Here is a 12,657-nt window from a genome sequence, read left to right as displayed (position 1 = left end):
GATTCTGGTGTAATAGGCTACAGCTTAACGTGCCATACCACCATCCTGGACCTATCCTTTTGGTGACGTTAGGAATTATGACAAGAGCATGCAAGCACAAAGAGTATACAACATTCCTGTAAAAAATAAAGTGTGTGTGTGTGTGTGTGTGTGTGTGTGTGTGTGTGTGTGATGTTGATGATGTGAACAGAATTCTAATGGTGCTGTAAAGGGGGAAAATGATTGGTATTCACTGTGCATTACATTTCTGAAATGTAATAGTCCACATTACCTGGGATATATAATTTTAAAATATATGAATAAAGAGCACAGATTTTATATATTCCATAGGTACAATTCTAACTACGCAACCACAGTGTCGTCCCTTCCTTTCTTCTTACTTCAATACCCCTCCTTTTTTATTAAACTTTGCAAAGGTGTAATTTCAGTGTATTGTACAATCACAGTCTTAATTCAGCATGAATCATAACATTCAACAGTCAAAAAGTAAAAGCTTTATATATTTTATATAACTATTCATATATATATACAGTTATATATATATATTTTTTAAAGATTTATTTTTATTATTTTTTTCATTGGAAAGGCGGATGTACAGAGAGAGGAGAGAGAGAGAGGAAGATCTTCCGTCCGATGATTCACTCCCCAAGTGAGCGCAACGGGCCGATACTATGCCGATCCGAAGCCAGGAGCCTCTTCCGGGTCTCCCGCACGGGTGCAGGTTCCCAAAGCCTTGGGCCGTCCTCCACTGCTTTCCCAGGCCACAAGCAGGGAGCTGGAAGGGAAGCGGGGCTGCCGGGATTAGAACCGGCGCCCATATGGGATCCCGGGGTTGCAAGGCGAGGACTTAACCACTTGCGCCACCGCGCCGGGCCCTACAGTTATATATTTTATGAAAGGTATAATAGCCACAAAAGGAATTCCTTTTAGTTTTATTCCTGAATTGCAATATGATTCTTAAAAGAAATTTTGCTCCATTTTGCTAAATAAATCAACTGATAATGTATATTTAATGTAGCAAACAGACTCACCATAGCAGCAATTAAAGCAACAGAAATTCAAGATGACTATTGGCACTCATGCACTTACAAACAAGTACTATCATGCCTACAGTTAGTGATAAGCAGAATTTGCTTTTGAAAGCAGACTGGATGCTAAGAAGGATAATTAACATTTATGAACATAGAAGAATATCCCAATGGTTTGGGGCTTAGGCACATGCTTATACATTTTCTGTCTCCCTCTGATGGTTGAGAGGAATATGAAATTGTTATATATACCTTCAATGCATTCATTATAGTTCAGTTTGCAGAAGGTGGCATAGCAAATGCATATGGTTCCCTCCTCCCAAATGTGGACCACATCCTTCCTGAGACTTGATTTTGCATTATTCATTGTTTCAAAATTTAAGGAACTCACACTATGAACTACTATTACACAATGATATCTGAACTGAATTTATCAGATAAGCTACGAAGATTCTGATGTTATTTCTGGAAATCTAATAATGCATTATTTCTGAACTATAATTAAAAGGAGCTTGCTTTTACTTTACAGTGCTAAAATCTATATTGAACTGAAAACTTTCTTTTTGGTTGTAGAGAGCGGTGAGAAGTTTTCCCACAAAATGAGTTGAACACATTTAGGGGAAATGTGTGTCTTCCGTGGCTGAGCAGAGCGATCTTAGTTATGTAGTTAAGACTTTCAGTTGTATAATCCAGTACAGAAGTCATTATGTAGGTTAGAAGTTTTCTTTTAAGCTCTGTATTCTGAGTTTTGCTAAAACAGAATAATGCGTGAATAGTATTTGAGAATGCTGAGCTTGTACCCAATAGACCTCATATATCTGTATATAAATGTACACACACATACATATATATAACTATACATACATATATGTACATACACACATATATGTAGTTAGTAGTCAGGAGAGCAACTTATACTGCAAAAGCACAGCATCTCAGCATAATACTTTAGCGATTTATTCAGAATAAAGTGCGGGAATTGTGTTCTAAAGAAAGAAAGTCAAGGAACCTCTTGCAAATCTAGGGCAAATGTCCAGGTTTCAAGATTTCAACAACATTCATATAATAGTATTCCAACCATTCTCTGAACTACTTTCTCTATACCACTTGTTTATCAATGCAAACCTATTTGTCATCTTACTGAACCCTAAATCAAATGAGGACACTTACATAATGAAAAACCAGCAAAAATGAGTCTTTGTGAAACAAGAACACAGCTAGGGAAAGCATACATGAAAAAACTCTCCATGTTAATTTTAAATATGAATTTCACTTCTTCATTTTTATCCTCTCCTTGTTTGTGTCAGTTTGTTTTATCAGAGTTAAGGCTACTTGAGTTAAAACTTTTGTAATGTACTCTAAAGGAAGTAGCAGTTTAAAAAGTGCCACGTCTCTATTCGCTTTGTTTCAGAGATGTGGCATCTTTCCTCTCTCCGAGTGCTGATTCTCTCAGTTTGAGTGTTGGACTTCCCACCTGCACCTGAGCTCTGACTGTAGATTTGAGATATCTGAGCGACATCTTTACTTGTATTTCATTCACACCTTAGGAGGAATGCCATGGAGGGCTCAATCTGTTTTGCCCACCATCTCTCTTTTCCTTACCTTTCATGCTCTGAAAATTCCAGGAAGTATCCCTTTTCACCTTTCGATACCTCTGTTATCCCCTCTGTTATTATTTGAGATTCTGTATGACCTATCAGGTCAACAGAACCCAGAGGTTGTTATTCTTAGATATATTTCACTGTCCTGTTTAGGATAAAAGACTGTGCAAATACTCAACACACACTCTCAATCTACATTTTTATACTAAGTTGTCCCCACATCACATTTTCAACGTGAGGCATTCCTGTTTGATCTCAAAACATAATTTTATGAAGAATTTTTACATGCTTAAGGGAAATGGTCCTTATGTAAAGGACTATTTCAGGTTAAAATAATGTAGATTGAGGAGTGTGATTGCCTTCAAGACAGGAATAGGCTCTCTAGCACCAGGGGAAAACAACCACACTCCATGAATTGAAGTGTTCAATGCCTACATTGCCATTCCCAATTCTTTCACTCTGGATTGTTTCATTTAAAACATGCCTAGCTCCTTTTTTTCTAAGCTTGGCACACAGGGAGAATTCTGAACCAGAAACAGTGATTTCTGTGGAGATGCAGAGTGTAGCACAAGTTAGAACATGTCTGTTGTTGGCATTCTTTTGGCTCAAATTGGTGGCACAGTTCATGGAAGTGTATTGTTATTGAAGTTGCAAACAGTGTTTCTGACAACAACAAAAAAAATGCTGTCATACATATTACAACGAAGAGACAGTTTTTCGGATATTAATACATTTCAGCTCTCCTCCACCGGGACAGAAGAAGGAGGAATTCTGTAATGCTAGTTGGTAAGCCTTGCACAACGGCTGGGCACTCTGCAGATTTAAAAGGGTAAGATTGGCACGCATTTTCAAAATGCGCCATCAAAACTAAGGAGTATTTTGTTCTTGTAGGAGCTATCTTAAAGATTTGTTCTGTAAGTCCCACGAATATTTTGGCTCTTCAAAATAAAGATTGTTTTCATTTGCTTAACCTCAGTCTTAGATCCTAAACATTTCTTTCCTTCCCCTAAATGGATGAAAAATTTCAATGCGGGTCGAAACTTCTGCTCACGTCCCATTTAAAAGATATCTGTGAATCAAAGCTATCCCATGTTTAATTGAGGGGGAAGACACACAGTCAAACATGTCTTACTATGAAGGAGCCCACACTGAATGCATATGATGCCTCTAGTCGATGCTTGTCCTTCAATGACCAATAGAAACTTTAAGCTTCACTGGGGATTTGAGTAAATCATGTAAATATATAAAAATTAAAGCCTAAATATTTTTTTCTAAATAATTCATTTGTGTAGGTATCTTATATAATCTTTGTCTAAAATCTAACAGGTATTTTGGAAGCAAAAATTTTCTTGTTGAAATGAAGGTGGTATGATTACTTGGCCAACTATTTAAACAGAATTCAAGGAACTGACAGAAAAGATAGTCTTTAGGTTATCTTCAAAACCAGATATCCCGATATTACATAATTGAGGCCACAAGGCTGTCAATATCAAACACATCCATTGCTTCCCTAAATCTGTAACTTGAAACCAAAGATAGAATTTTAAGTCACAAACACATCACAGAAAGCACGTGGGAAATTCTCGAAGCTGTGCCAGGGGATTTCAGGAGCACGGCTGCTATTAATCTTGCAAAAAGTCCCAAGACTAAATCCTTATACATTGCTTTTAAGATTTACTCAAAAATGTCTCAGCATACAAAGTATGGACACATAATTATTCATTATGGCTTTTACTTTACAACATTCTGAAACTGATTCTAAGTAATTTAGCCTTGACTTTCCTCTGCTATAAAAGATCATAAGATACTTTCTATCTAAATGAAAGATTTCCTTTTTGATAACATGAACTTCCACAAAGAGAGAAAACTAGTTTTTATACTGAGCTTGTCAGAAATGGAAAAGAGCTTGAGTATTGATTTTTTTACTTAAAAAAAATGAGCTTAAAAATTTAATTTCTTAGAATTGACTACATGTATATAGATTTGCCTATACATAAAATGTTTAGATTATATATAACACCCCATTGCATTTAAAATGCATACATACAGGATGACATCAAAAGGTTCGTGGGAAATAGAATTAAAGTTAGATCTATTTTTATTATTATTTAAATTACTTTTATGATACAATTTCTTAGGCAGTCATCTTTGGTTTGAGATAACAGCTAAATATGTTCAGGATATAAAAATAAAAATGTAGAAAGTAGAACATTCATAAGTTTAGATTTCGAAAGCTTTGTAATGCATTGATAGTTTGTACTTTATATTGTACGGATGTTCTGATTAAATCAATACTTGAGGGAGATGACTTAGATGAGCATTTTCATGATCAGACGAGGGAAGCCGCCTATTTCACAGAAATAATAAGAGATGTAATTGTCAAGGATAATGTTGAGAAAGCAATGGGTTGTAGGATGATGATTGGGATGAAGAGTGATGAACAATGACAGGTTATTAGAATATTGGTTTGAGGCAGATGAAATATAGAAACAGAAGGCTAGCACAAAGTTGAGAGACAAGATAATGCTTTCTAGTTTGATTATGAAAATTGATGGCTCCTAAGGCTTATCATTAGTGACGTGATTATTTTGGTGTGCAGTGTAAGATTTTGGCGTCTAGCTCATTAACATGGAGTTGTGAAGCTCACTTGGATGTTAAAAGACTGATCCGAAAATCCTGATGTTGGCTTAGGTTTGAAAGTGTTGCGGATAGCAGGTCATGATCAGTGGTGAGAGATAGAGGAAGAAGGCCAGGAAAGAGTGTGTTCATGCTATGGAGAAATTTCAACGGAAACTGAAGTGACAAGATGGTTGAGGAAGATGAAACTATCAACCGTGGTCACTATATCCTCTGGTGTTCTCACAGACGGCATTTTCAACATAGTTCTAGGTGCGAGAGCTGCAGGGGCTTTAGAAGTAACACAGGTATAAATGCTGGTGGATATAAACAGGTGGAGGTGGTAAGAGCAGATTTTCCTACACTGAAGCTTCGATTGGTATAAAGAGGAAATCTGCAGTATCTTGAAAAGGTACAGCTTGAGAAAAAAATGTTGACAAGGAAGAGATGTGAGGATGTCTGGGGAAATATGAGAGTCAAATGAAGAGTGAAAACCTTTGGGCGAGTGAGAACTTTGATATTAAACGTGGTTCAAGTTGTAAGAAACTGTTATATATGCTCTTTCATGATATACAGTGATGCAAAAGATGATTTGCATAGCAGTTTAAACAGAGCTACGTGTACCATGCAGGATAGTCTAACTTTTGCCTCAGAAACCATCACCATCCTTCAGATCAATGTTTTAATTAAGTTTATTTCGTGTTCCACATCCTGTTTATTGCAGGGTGGCAGGAAAACTCAGAACAGTGATGTGGGGACTACAGTGGTAGAGGCTTTCTGTGGACAGGTGCTGTTATAATCACCACTGTGAGAAAAGGACTTGTCTACAACTGTGTATTGCCTCTTACAATTTTCATTTCAGTGACATAGTCACTTCTGCTCACGTCTTACAGTCACCTGACTCCAGTGGGTTAACACTGCCAAGTGTCTGGCTGAAGGACCAGAAATTTTGTGAGCATTTGTAATGATTACAACATTATCTTAAAAGCTTAAAAGGAATGTTCGAATTCAGAGGATGGATAAGGGAGCAAAACAGGTTGAATTAATTATGTTACCCGATGCTATTATGCTTTTTGAAATGCATATAATATTCAAATCATCTCATAGGAACACCTGGGAAGGGAATGCATAATTGTTTCTGAATGCTTCTAATAAAATGAGACAATTAGTCTTCTCTGATGTATTAGTTATGATTAGTTTCATCTGTATGCGACAGGAAAAACAGAGCTGTGACTGCAACAGATACAATTCATTTTTCTCTGATACCAAAGCATTATAAGATTCTAGGACCTCCATGATCACCAGGGACCATATTTCTTGTGCCTCTTTTCTCTATTGGTTTTAATGCTTGCCTTGTGTTTTGTGGATAAAGATGTTCTAGCTCTAGTTATTTCCTCTGTATATTGAACAGCAAGCTTTTTCCTAGAATGGCCACCACTCCTGGCTGTATTGTCTTGGCTAGAGGTGGAAGCTCAACCTGAAGCTGGCATCTGCTCTTCCTCAGGTTATGTTTGGAAGTTGCATTTCTAAGTTAGGAGAATTGGCATCACCTGATTATCCATTTGCATTTATTTCACCTTTGCTGGACAGAGGGTCTTCCTTGCAGGGTTGAGTTTTCCTCCTATTGTAACAATTTCCATACAGACAGGAGTCACAGAGTCTCTGCTCCGTATAAAAATGTAATGATTCATTTGGAATCCGTGAATCCGAGGGACCCTCGAAAAGTTCATGGAGAAGAAATACATATTTTCAAAAAACTAGGCATTGACTCAAAATGCTTTTAAGACAAACTAAACCTTTTTAAATTTCAGTTTTCATGTACTTTCTGATGTACTCTCATATGAGCATTTTAATGTTCCCCAAATGCATGCATTGGCCGAGGCTGGGCCAGGCTGAATTCAATAGGCTGGAACTCAGTCTGGGCCTTGTGGCAGGGACTCTAGGATATAAGCTCTTACTTGTCACTTCTCAGCACGTAAATTTTAAGAAATCTGTATCAGAATTAGAAAGGAGACTGGAGCATAAGCACTCTGACGTGGGATGCAGATGTCCTGACGACTGAGCCAAATACTGACATCTGAAACACTCTCATGGGAATGCCTTAGGATCTGAACTGGTTTTGGTACTGGGATAAAATGTGTTTTCATTGGGCGTTTTTCAGTCACTTGCTAGTTTGTCTTTGTTTGCAGCTCATGTTGGGAAGTGATAGTGGACTTTATAAAACTTGCACACTGTATTCAATTGCTTACAAGTTCAACAGTGTACCATACAAAACTGGGCTCCACAGAAAGATCTTGCTACAAGGGAGTGATGATATGTCTTTAATTTCGCTCTACTGGCTGCATGATGGAGAGATGAGAAAAATCCTATTAGAACTTCAGATGAATTTGGCAACAGCATTTAAACTACCTTCAGACCTGGGAGAGATTTTAGGGAATAACAGAGATTTTACTTTAAACTTTGTTTTGCATTTTGCATTTTCTGTTAGATGTTTTCAGTTTTATGCATCAAGCTGTAAACTTGTGAAATGGCTGTGTTGGTAGTAGTGACATATATTAGAATAAGAGCAGGATGTATTATTTAAGTTGCAGATGAAGTAACTATTGCCAAATACACTTGAATTAACCATCCAGTGCCCCAGGGCCTGGTGATGCTCTGAGTTAGAAAAAGAACGATGATGACTGAAACTAAGAGGGATTTAGGATGTGCTTGATGTTGTTTCAGGTTTTCAGTTAATGATGCTAAGCAGAAAGGGCACCTACAACTGAAGATTTTACAACATGAATATATCAGAGTCTGGTGAATATCACTAGGTAGTAAAAAATGTGTATGTCAATACTACGTATATGGGATAAAAGTAAAAATACCGCCCTTGCTTTCCAATTAATACTCAACTTATCCTCTTTACATTTCATGTACTATCGCACCATTTTATCTATCAAAAGAAAATTTATTTTCCTCAGTTCAAATTCTCACTGTTGTGAGTTATATGGCAAGATTCAATAATGATTAATTTCTTTCTCTATTCCTGATTCAATCAAATTTTCTTTTATGATTTCACAGCCTTTTTGTATAAATACGTTATCTGAATGTTAGATAACTCTTTGTTCTGACAAACAGAAATAAACTTAGGAAAGATCTTCTAACATGACCCTGAAGTTGATAGAGTGCAATTTATGTTTAAGTCATTTAAAAACATTCATGTGACACTGGCCATGTCACAAAGGATTTATTATAGAAAGCCGAACTGCATTTTAAAGTTCAAGGACAACCTGGTGTAGCCAAATATGTTTATTCATCCACAGTTTATTTTAAATGGATACACATTAATAAAAGATAACTATTTTATGCCACATCATACCTTTCTCTTGTCCAGAGAAAGAGTGCAAAGTATTTATTAGATAGTAGTTAGTAGTGGGAAGATAGATCAATCACATTTTAATATCAGTTTGTAAAGAGCCTCTTGACAACAAACAGCGCACCCACGTTGTTAGTATGTTGTAGATAGTAGTTCGTGATCTGTGAAGAAAGTATGAATGAAACCAAGTTGCTCGAAGGACACCACACTGAAGAATCACAGTAGATACCCTCTACCGCACCCACACTTTTGGTGCTCAACACTCTGCGATTTACTTAGGCACACACCCAGATTAACAGCATGTAGTGTAGCAAACTGCTCAGCCGCCTGTGGGTGAAGATTATTTTCAAGTGGATAGAGAATAAATTAAACCATTTTAATAAACCTTTAAAAAAGATTTATTTCGTTTTACTGGAAAGGCAAATATACAAAGAAGAGGAGAGAGAGAGGAAGATCTTCTGTCTGATGGTTCAACTCCCTAAGCGGCCGCAATGGCTGGAGCTGAGCCATTCTACAGCCAGGAGTCAGTAGCTTCTTCCAAGTCTCCCACATGGGTTTAGGGTCTCGAGGCTTTGGGCTGTCCTCTACTGCTTTCCCAGCGACAAGCAGGGAGCTAGATGGGAAAGTGGGTTGCCAGGATTAGAATCTGCGCCCATATGGAATTCTGGCACATTCAAGGCGAAGACTTTAACTGCCATGCTATCATGCTGGGCACTAATAAACCCTTTTATAAGAACAAAGTATTACATTATTTTTGAAAAAAATTCATTCTCAGAATGTCTTACATGTCTGTAAGCTTAAATGTTGTGACTGAAATTTTTCATAAATCTCAAAAGAAATTAAAAAGATGCTAAGATTTTAAGAGGGTGCTAACCTCAGATGCAGTGCTGCTGGCCTCAGGATTTCCCCAGATTTTGTATGAGCAGGAGGAATTACTGGCTGTTAATAGGAATGAACTAAATATCTTCCCTCCTTTGCTCTCTTGTTTGAATTAATTGGTTTTGGCTTGCCAGAATCACAGTAAAGGCCATAAAGAATGCAAGGGCTTGGCATGTACCATGTTTTCTCCACTGCATTAATTGAACTGTAAATGAGATTTTGGTCAATAATATAAAACATGCTGCCTGGAACACACACAAAGAGAAGCGCAGGAGAGATTCAAATGCTTAGCAATGTGAGGCTGTGAACATACATAGTTTTTTTCATAAATCAACTCAGATAAATTATAGTATGCCCTCCTGTGTGATCTATTCCCTTGCTTAATTAAAAATCCTCTCAGGTACAGACACATCAAACCACACAATTTAAGACAATGCTATGGTTTTTTTCCCCCTCTAAAATAAAACTGGTACTCTCCAACACTGCTTTTGATATAACCATGATTTATAGATTACCAGCTATTAAGGCTCACGAGTCTTTTAACTTCTTCCATTCTGATGAACTTGTCTGCCAATCTCCTTCAGCGTGTCACGCTTCTGACCGTATCCCTGGCCACCTATTCCTCATTATTGATGCCTCCTCAATTTCAATTTTGAGCATTCTGCACTTCTGCATCTGCCTTCTATTTTCCAGTTCTGACCCAATAGTGCTCCCACTTTAATCATTTTTCTTTCTTACTGCTTGGACTTCTAATACATTGATTTGCACTTGTGTTTGTCCTCTCGTGTCCTCATCCATTCTTCCCAGTTGCAAGTCGGTGATCAATAACTTTTACTCGTTTGCATGTATGTTTGACTTTCCGTGCCTTTTTTTCGTGTTTCTTTGTGTGTGACCTGTGCAACCACATATGAATCCATTCAATACTACACTCTTGTTACTGTGTGCTGCCATCTTCCACAACTCAATGTGTCTGGAAATACATACACACACAGACACACACATAAATACACACACTCACGCACCTCGTTTGACTCATCCTACTTGAGATTCTTCATCACTGACCTGGGAGGAATTTTGGAACCAAGAATCACAGTGAATATCACTCACCTATCCTTTCTTTTTCTTTTTGTTCTTTTATTCTCACCTCTTCTTAATCCTATCTCCTAGGTGACAATTGCACAACATCTCAAACTCCAAGACTGTCTACATTTTCCCACTTTTCGCCTTCTGCCCTTCTTGATGGTAAATCGGCTGGTTCTTTCTCAGTTCATCTATTTGGTTACTTTCTTCTTGAAGACCTTTCTTCACTTGGCTTCCAAGACATCCACTTTCATGATTTTCTTTGGCCTTTTTGACCACCCTTCCTAGGATTCCTTGATGGGCAGGTGGCTCTCTGTCTCCCAGCTGCTTAACATATTAAACCTAGGGTTCAGCACATGGGCTTCTTTTCTTTCTTGCCTTAATTCCTTCCTTGGTTGATGTCATCCCATCTTATATCTACAAACAATTATGCTGAACTGCTCTGTATTATATTTATTGTCATAGCTGGGGTACTCCCAAGAACTCTAGGCTTTATATATGCTTGATTACTTGGATTTTGACATTGAGTATTCCTAGGCAATTTTTGCATTATCATGGTCAAATGGTTGATTTGCAATATCCTTTGCCTCTGCAAGCAGGTGTCTTCTTGTCCCTCTGCTGCTCATTTTAATTAATGGCAAAGTGACACATCTAGTTTCATGTCAAAACCTTTGTCATCGTCTTTGATTTCTTTTGAGTATAAATCCTAGACCCTGTATATTTGCAACTGCACTCTTTCCCACCTCAAAATATACCAGAAAATAATGACTTGTTCCAATTGCTACCTACTTCCAGTTGAGTCCATGTTGCTCTCACATCTTTCTTAGGTTAGTGTGATAACTTCTCTGTGTGTATCATTGTCTCTTTCCACCATCAGTCTATACTCATCTTGCACTCAGAGAATTCCTCTTTGTCATATGGTGTTCTTTCCATTGTCAAAGACAGGGCATCAACCAAAGACATTGTGTTGGCAATGTAGCCTCATTTCTCTCTGACCTTACCGTCCATTGCTTTCCCTGTCATCATGGCAGCTGCCTTGCTTTTCAAATGTGCACTGCACACATTTGAGTCCCCGCCTCAAAGACTTGTAGGATCCTGCTGGTCCTTCTCCCTAGCAAGTGCATGGGCATTTCCTCACTTATTTTAGATCTTTTGTCCCTCCAAAGGTCATATGTGAGTGAGACTCATTCTGAGGAAATAGATTCCTCATCCAACACTTCCTGAATTCCTGCCCCTTTATTTTTCTCCAAAAATGTAATGTAACATACATTATAAACACAGAGATGCATGCATATATTTGCATGTTTATTTCCATTAACTCTTCACTCTTTCTGCAGCTAGAATACAAATTTCCTTTTTGTGTATTTCTTTCTTTCTTTTCCCCTTCATTCTCAGTATCTAAACTGATTCCTGGTATATAACAGGTATTCCAAAATATGCTGACTTAGTTAATTGATGAATCAGTTGGCTTGTACTAACGTATCTATGCATAGAATTTCAATAGAAACAAAATTCTAAGTGTTACAACTTATTTTCCTAAAAAAAAATTGATAGCCTTACCCAGGTCTATATTATTCAAATATAGGATCGTTAGTTAAAATTTTAGGATATTCTTGTTGATTATGGGAAAGAATAGCTTCAGGGGTGTCAAGTTCTTTCTAAATAGAAGCTTTTGTGCTCCGTTGATGTCAGTTTCTTTGCTTGATTCTTTTCCCTCATCAATTTAATAGAGCAATGGTCCAAGTGAGAAACATGCTAGTAAACTTGATCAATTTCCAAGGAAGAAGTAAATGCCTAACTTTAGGCTACCGATAGCTCTGGGACTAGGATTTGAGACCCTTTGCAACTTATTTTTAGGTACTCTGATTGTAACCAATCTCTGAAATTTAAGGAGAAATGTTAGGATCATTCAGCAGGAGGCTCTAAAGGCAAATCGGTGCTTACTGAAGTGATCGGGTGATGAAGACATGTCCCTGCTCATGGGAGAAGGGATAATATTATTCTGATACATGAAGCCACTGATCAGCAGTTAAAGACTAGGGCTCTTTTTATTATGCAAACTAAACAGAACTTACGAAAAGCAGTGACTACTTTG

Source organism: Ochotona curzoniae, unplaced genomic scaffold, assembly GCF_017591425.1.
Source record: "Ochotona curzoniae isolate NIBS_2020 unplaced genomic scaffold, NIBS_Ocur_1.0 contig_43, whole genome shotgun sequence".
Taxonomy (NCBI): domain Eukaryota; kingdom Metazoa; phylum Chordata; class Mammalia; order Lagomorpha; family Ochotonidae; genus Ochotona; species Ochotona curzoniae.
The sequence above is the reverse complement of the archived record's forward strand: the minus strand, read 5'-3'. Positions refer to the sequence as shown.